The sequence below is a fragment of the Zalophus californianus genome, chromosome 4, assembly GCF_009762305.2.
Source record: "Zalophus californianus isolate mZalCal1 chromosome 4, mZalCal1.pri.v2, whole genome shotgun sequence".
Taxonomy (NCBI): domain Eukaryota; kingdom Metazoa; phylum Chordata; class Mammalia; order Carnivora; family Otariidae; genus Zalophus; species Zalophus californianus.
In genome coordinates this window covers 180217827-180225877 of record NC_045598.1, presented here as the reverse complement: position 1 = coordinate 180225877, position 8051 = coordinate 180217827, and the positions used below count along the sequence as shown (strand labels likewise).

Below are 8051 nucleotides of genomic sequence, written 5' to 3'. Positions count from 1 at the left end.
TCCCTAGACACACAGTTTCCTCCCCATCACCTCTATTCTGAGCTAACTCCTCTGCTCACCTCTGCCAATGGTGGACCGTCCTGCAGAGAATCCAGGCAGGCTCTGGGCCGTTTACAAAGGACCTGGCTATGTGACCTCTTTCATCTCCTCCCTGGCTGTCCCTCCCCTGGCTCACTCTGGTCCAGCGCCTGCAGCCTTCTTTCTCCTTTCTACATGACAAGTTCATCCCATCTCATGGACCTCTGCCCTGGCTGTTCTCCCCCAAAACCCTAAATCTTTTAATGGCTGACTCCCTCTTATTATTCAGAACTCAGGTTACAGGTTACTCACCCCTTACACACGCCTTTCCTGGCCACACACAAAAGTGCCCATTTATTCACTGGTTAACGGATAGCTTTGCTTTTAAGTACGATGGGAATGTACTTAATACCACTAAACGGTATGCTTAAAAATGGTGAAGATAGTAAATATTATGAGTATTTTACCACAATACAATTTTTAATAAGGCAGTGACCTGTCTTTTGTATGCTCTCTCTCTTTCCCTCTGGCTCACTTGCTCTGAGGAAGCCAGCCACCATGTTTGTGGGCTGCCCCACGAAGAGGAGCCCAATTCTACCCTTGTTAGAGAGACCCCGAGCTTGAGGCCCAGACTCCTGACCACAGAAGCTTTGAGATAAGGGATATTAGCTGCTTTTATGCCACTGGGTATGTGAGGTGGGGTTGGCGGGAGGCAGATTTATTTCACGGCAAGAGATCATAATACACTAACTATTGTTTAGTTCATTTGTGGGTAAAACAAGGGAGACAGAGCACCCTAACCCAGGCGAGAGGCCTGACACCTTAGAAGGCTCCAGTCTCTTCCTCTGCTCCACACACATCTCCCCAGTGGACAAGGAGCCAGAGGGGTCAAGGGAACATACCTACCCTATACATAAGTTACACAAGACTCCGGAGTGCCCTGCTCAAATGCCCCTGAGCTTGCCTCCAGAGTCTGGGGGAGGGGGCCTTCCTCCTCCTGAGGAAAGACCATTCCATTATGATCACAACTTAAGGCACAGGGAGGCACAGGGAGCTGTTGGGGGGTGGGGGTTGGACTGAGCCAGATATGTGGGTGGGGTGCTGACACTGTGTGGCCTGATTGTCTCCTTTTACATATTTAACCGCATGGCTTGGTACCTCCCTGAGCACTCTTGTTCCTGACACTACACATTGTCGAGGCAGCCCAGAGTGGAAGTGATCGTATCTGAGAACCGACTGGGATCATGTTTGTGTAAGTACCAACCGCAGGGCATGACATGCAGCGAGTGATCAACAAATCACAGCCTTGCTCCCGCTTCTGGCATTCCCATGATGGAAAAGTACAGAAAAGCTGGATTTGTCACCGGAATCAGCTTCCCAAAGCATCCCTGGTTGACAGTTCTGGGCCTCCTGGGGTGAAACTCATGTCTGGTCCTGGGCAAATTCCCAGCTCTGCTATGGGAGGCTCCTACCCACAGCCAGGAACACACACTCCCTGTCATTTTCAGAAAGAAGGAGCAAGACACAGGCCAGCCAGTTGGGGATCTTCTGCCCCTGCCCCTCAAGGCCTCGTGGGAATTTTGGCAACAGTGTTAGCATTTCTTCCTACCAGGAGGCATGAAGAAGGAGACATCCCTGAGTTCCTTAGGAGGTGAAAATGTGCTGTTTTATCTTCACGTTATTATTCATTCAGCAAATTCTTTTTGAGAAAGTACAGCAGAAGGAATAAGAGTTATTTCTTTCTATCCAGTTCATCTGAGAAAAATCTGAGCTAGAATACTGGGATTTGCCTCTCACTAGCTGTTGGGCAAGTTACAAAATCTTTCTAAACCTCAGGGTTTTCACTTGTAAAATGACAGTTAAAAATTGTCTCAGTTGCATAGGGCTGAGTGAAGAACAAAGGGTACTCATGAATAGTGCTCAGGACAGCTCAGGCTCCTCATCTGAAAATGGGGATTGAAAAATAGCACAGACTCCCAGGTTTGTTGAGTGAATGGTGAGGTCATAGATCTTTCCTCTAGCACCTGACACATGGAAAGGGCTTGCAGTGGTTGCATGGTGGCCCCGCAAAAGACACAGGTGACTGGAATGTAGGAATATGGCATTATTGGGGAAAAGAGTTATTGCAAATGTAATTAAGGATTTCAAGGGGATACCATCCCGGATTAGGGTAGGCCCTAAAACCAATGTCGGGTGTCCTTCTAAGAAAAGAGAAAGGCAGGAGATACATAGAGGAGAAAACCCCATGAAATCAGAGGCAAAGATTGAAGTGATGCAGCCCCAAGCCACAGAACATGTGGAGCCACCGGACATTGCAAGGAAGATTCTCCCTTAGAACCCTTGGAGGGAACTTGGTTCTGCCAACTTCTTGATTTCAGGCTTCTGCCTCCAAAAGGGTGAGAGAATGCATTTCTGTTGTTTCAAGTCACCAACTTTGGGGGAATTGGTCACAGCATCTTTAGGAAAATAATAAAGGGTGTCATAAATGTACACGATTGCTATTATCTGTTGCTTCTCTTTGCCCCACTTTGCTTTGTTGCCCACAGAAGGAGGGCAAGCTTCTGTGAGGTGCCTGAGCTGGGTCACAAAGGAAAAGACCCACGTGCAGGAAGGTAGGTCGCTGCTTCAGCCCTGCCCCGGCCCCTCCTGCTGGGCAGGGCTCCTTCCTCTGGCTGCTTCGCGCCAGGGCCCCTGAGGCTGGCAGCGCCCCCCACCCCCCGCTGCCCCCTGCCCAGACAAGAGATTCCAAATCGCAGCATGAAGGGAATAATTGTCAGCGAGATCCCAGATTGTTTTGTCACATACATTTTGCAATATGACAAGTAGGCGTCCAAAATATGCTCCAGGAGGGGGGAGCAAGACATTTTCCAAAAGCCTACTTGGCAGCCCGAGTCACTGTGCTGAATCAAATGCCCATCTCGTTCTTGGCTTTGCTCCTCCTGCTGTGTGATGCTGTGTCACTCAGGAGGGGGAGGGCCAACCGAGCACCACCAGGGGAAAAAAAAAAAGCCGGCTTCCAGCGGGGTTGGAAGCATCAGCTTGACGCTATTGACTGCTTTGGGATTTTTCTAGATGACGTCATAATAATAGCTCTCTTCCTATGATCCTAAAAATAACAAGCATCGATAGCCATTAGGTACAGACCCTTGCAAGAGGCGCTGCGCTGAGACATTCATGTGCATGATCCCTTTTTATCTTCTCCGTAATTGTATGAGGTGGGAATTATTATTATCTCTCTTTTTCAGAGCAGCAAACTGAGGAAGAAGGAAGTTCAAAGCAATTTGCCTGCAATTCCATTTTTAGGACGCGGTAGAGGTAAGCTTCTAGCTCTCTGTGCGGTAGAGGTAAGCTTCTAGCTCTCTGTAAAGCTGGAGGTGTGAGCGCTGAACAGCCACTTTGTATCATGTTCTACAGGTGGGTGGAATCCGGATCCTAGGTCCCTCACCCCCACAGAGAGAGATTGTGTGCAGAGCCGACTCCCTCAGACTGGCGACTCCAGGTAGGAGGTGAGTGGGTAGGTCTGTTCAAATGTGGAAAACTTACATAGCTTAAAGAGAATTCTTTAAGGAGGGCAGATCAAGTTTTCTCCCTCTGCCGTCTCTTCTGGAGTCCAGCATGGACAGATGCTAAAGGAAGAGAAAGTCTTTTGTCATGTAACTCGGGCCTAGGAAGTAGACTGACATTCTTTTAGCACAATGTGGTAGAGGAGAAACGTTTGCAATAGATTAGTGTTGGTAATTGAAAGATTTAATGGAGGCCAGATTATTGCAAGAGTCTCTTCCCTCCCCTTTCTACTCATAAAACCTCACTATGGATTGTTTACCCCACATTCATTTCTGTCCTCTTGCTTCCTAACCAAACTCAGGCGTTGTTCTATCTCTCGAACATTAGACTAAGTGGCCATCTACCTCACCCCCAGCTCCAGGGATGGGCTCAATGACTAAGAGTAATCCTGCTCTCTCTGCCGGTGGCTGGTTCCAGGATACTCCCAATTCTCTCCAAGGAAACATGAGAAGTCCTCTGGAGTGAGTGGTGGCTTGGTGGCTTCTGGGAAAAATGTCTTTGCTTCAAGGAAAGAGTCACAGGCGGGAAAAGAAAAGAGAGACGCCTTCTTCCTCTAGATCCTGACCTATCTGGAGAGGATGCTCGGAACGGCTGCCACCATCTTGTCACCAGCCTGAGAAAGAATCCAACTGATGATGGCACAGCAGAGAGAAAGAGAGAAACTCTTCCTGGATGCCATTGTTGAATGGCTAATTCAACCAGCTTTGGGCCCGCCCTGCCCCTGGCATTCCTGATATGTGAGATGATCAATTCTCTGTTGTTTAAACCAGCTTGAGTCAGGGGTTTTTTTCTGCCACCAAAAGCATCCTGACTAATACAGGACTCAAAGCAGACTCTCCTCCCCCTCCTCCTCCACCCAGCAGCTGAACTGAATGCCACTGAGAATTGCCAACAAACCATTCCAGAGGCTGCACACAAGAGGAGGAGGGGTTTGGGGGGCGGGGAGACGGGGGTTGTGATGGAATACAAGAGATTTAAAGAACTGAGGAGTGGCGGGGAATGGGGACAAAGAACAAAGGAGCGAGGGAAAAGACCCCTCTGTGCCGCCAGAGTGGGGTAGAAACATGGTGGAAACATGTGCTCAGGAGTCTATGACTAAGTTTCCATACCCAGGGGCAAGGTGAATCCACTAGAACTGCCCCTACTAAATCTCTACTCAAAACATGTTGGACCATAACGTTGGAGCCCAGAGCAAAGAGCTGACCGAACACTCTCCATGGATTTATATGGCCCTTCCCTGGCAACCATTAACCATCCTTTGGGAGGCCAAATTAGCCTTTCTTCCATAAAATACAGTGTACTGCTGGAATTAGAGATGGTTGGCCCCAGTAGTCTTAAAAGGCTAACAAATCGGAACCCTCTTATTCTGTGAATGGGGCTCCAAGGCCTGGGACGGGAAGTGATTTCCCTGAGGCAGTGCCAAGGGAGTTTGTGGGAAGGAATGACACTGAAATGCAGGTCTCCTATCTCCCAAACTGGACCCCAGACACCACCATTCCTCTGAGTGCGTACCAAGAAACTGTCAATAGATTTTAACAGCCAGAACAGTTTTGGATGATCAAGTAAACTCAGAAAGTGTTGCATTAAATAAATCACATTAAAGATTTTTCAAAACTAGAGAACTCCTCATAGTTTTTTGTTTTGTTTTGTGTGTTTATTTATTTGCCAGTAATGCTTTGTGAATCGCTAAAACTGAACTGTAGTATACTCTCTTTTTCAAACCTATTGGGCCATGGAATCTTTCTTTCTCCCAAAGTATCTTACAGGAATAGTATTCTGCAAATTATATTTCAGCAAATGCACAACATGGACCTGCCTCCGTAAGAAGGGAATGAGGTCAAAACATAAAGAGAAGCAGAGACAGGCAGGGTTGAGAAAATGGATGGAGGAATAGACAGATGAATGGATGGGTAGATGGAAGGTTATAGAAAAGCAACATAATTTGAGCCCCTGACCTAAAGCAAACTTGAAACATGAACCAATACATTTTTTCCTCTTAAGCTAGCTTGAGTTGTACATTGGTTGGGTTTGGGGTTGTCATTGTTACTATGATAATAATGCTTAACAAACAATCCCCAAGTTACTGTTTCAGTAACTTACTACCACAAATGTTTATATTACACTGTTGGATCAGCTGGACGAGGCTGGACCTCAGCTTCTGGTTATGGTTAAGCCCCAGACTGGAACATAACGTACTTGGTGGTTATTCCTCTCATGGTGGTAAGAAGTTCCTGAAAACTGGTGGAAATTTGCCTCTTAAACCTCAGCTTGAAAAAGGCAGCTTGAAACTGTCATTTCCAGCCATGGTCCATTGCCCAAAGCAAGTCTTATTGTCAAAGCCCACAATCAACTGTAGAAAAAAACTATACTCTGCTCGTAGGGAAACCAAGACAAGAGCAGGGAAGGAAAGAAGATTTGTGGACGAATAAGAAAACACTAGAAATTAGATCTTTTATTACTTACAACTCAGACTCCTGAAAAATTCAGTTAGCTGGTTAATTTGTGGGTTCCTACTTGGTTAAGTGCCTTTAAGCTACAGAATACTTTATATCTTGACAAAGTTGGCCACTTTACTCTCTTTGACTGTTCCTCACTCCCATGACATCCTGCCTTCTCCATTCATTAGTTCATCCTTCTCTTTGGATTTGTCATAAATTATTGTTTCCCTTTTGTGTGTTTAATCGACTTTTGTAATTGTGTTATGGATGAACAATACAAGCTATTACGGTATGGTGGAGCAGCTGAGAGCTAACAATTTGATGTTAGCAAGTTGCCCTATTTGTACAGAAAGTTTGTTTGTTCAATTATTTGACTGTTTCTGTTGCACTCACTATTTCTAAAAACAGAAAAAAATGACAGTACTGATCTTAGCAATAAGAAGCACAGATCTCATAAATTTAAGACGTTTGCCACAGAAATGGAAGTCATTAGGCATACTTTGAGTTGGGAATCTTGAGCTTCAAGAGGATCAAACTCCATTCTTCAATTATGAAAGAAACAAACAGAATCAAAGAACATGTCTGGGTGCTGAAACTGTATTTTGAAGACTATGCTGTAGAAGTGAGGTGTAATTGGGGATTTAATTACATTTTATAGGCCTCTGGGGATGTAGACCCCTTGGCAATATACAAGGACATGATTTGACTTTCAAACACCGATTTTCATACATTCTCCAAGGAAGGCCCTGAAGGGGAAAAAGGGGGACTTACTACCTGTATTTAGAAAATAGTAACATGAACATGGCCACCTGCCAAATCTGTGCGCATGATTTGAGAGAATACATGAATCAAGAGAAAGGAGCATGGTGTATTGCTCACAGGGATCTAGCTCAAGCTTCCAGTTCTAGGACTTTAAGGCAGATTACTTACCCTCAGTTTTCCCATCTGTAATATGGGGCACAACACCACAGACATCTCAGGGTTGTTGAAAAGTTAAAATGAAATAATACTGATTAGTGAAAGGTTCTTGTTATACACTAGGCATTGTTCATATACTTTACATATGTTAGCACATTACTTAACAACATTTTATAAGTGGTTGTCTGTCTTTTACAGAGAAGAAGACTGAGGCATAAAGAATGCAAATGACTTACCCCAGGTCCCACAGCTAGCTAGTGGTAGAGCTGGGATGCCAACCCAAGCCCGCTGGTTCCACGGACTGGATTCTTGACCCCTCACTATAGACTGAATTTTGGTCTTCCTTCAAGATTCATGGGTTGAGACCTAATCCCCAGTGGGATGGTTATTTGGATATGGGGCCTTTGTGGGAGTTGATTAAGTCATATGGGTGGAGCCCTCATGAATGGGATTAAGGTCCTTATAAGAGAGACCCCAGGGAGCCCCTCAGTCCTGCTTCCATGTGACGACACAGTGCAAAAATGGACATTTGTGAACCAGGAAGAGAGTCCTCATCAGACATGAAATCTTCCAGTGCTTTGATTCCAGCTTTCCTAGTCTCCAGAACTGTGAGAAAACAATGTTTGTTGATCAAACCACCCAGTCCATGCTTTTATAGCATCCAAACTAACTCGACATCACCACACCTCTCCAACAAAGTAAGTATGTGTACTTCCACAGACCGCGGATTCAAGGGAAGTGTGCATCTTCCTTCTTTCACCTCAATGAGGACCTAGTAGAGGCACCGGAACAATCGCTTGGAAGCCCCTGTGTGTGCCTTGCGAGTCTCATGTGTGCCTTGGTGACATGCAAGTATATGAGGCAAATCTGGAGTGGCTCTGCTTCCTTCTAGCTCTGTGACCTTTGGCAAATCATCAAGCTCCTTCACCCTCTACTTCTCACCTATAAAATGGGGCTGAAAATACTTGGCCCCTAATAATTTTACAGAAGTCTTGTGAGCTCTAAAGAGACAACAAATGCAAACGTCCCTCAAAACTTTAAGTCCTCTGCAAATGCTAGATTTCTTTTATAATATAATGAGGCTGATCTTTTAAGATAGCATGCCAGAACTTA

At 45.6% G+C, this 8051-nt stretch overlaps 1 long non-coding RNA gene across 1 annotated transcript; it reads left to right on the top strand.

Annotated features, from left to right (window-relative positions):
* Nucleotides 1-3030: 3030 nt before the first annotated feature.
* Nucleotides 3031-3524, top strand: LOC113916236. The gene is made up of 3 exons (XR_003517885.1): nt 3031-3154; nt 3264-3333; nt 3433-3524. It is a non-coding gene; the product is annotated as an uncharacterized LOC113916236 (long non-coding RNA).
* The last annotated feature ends 4527 nt before the right edge of the window (nt 3525-8051 follow it).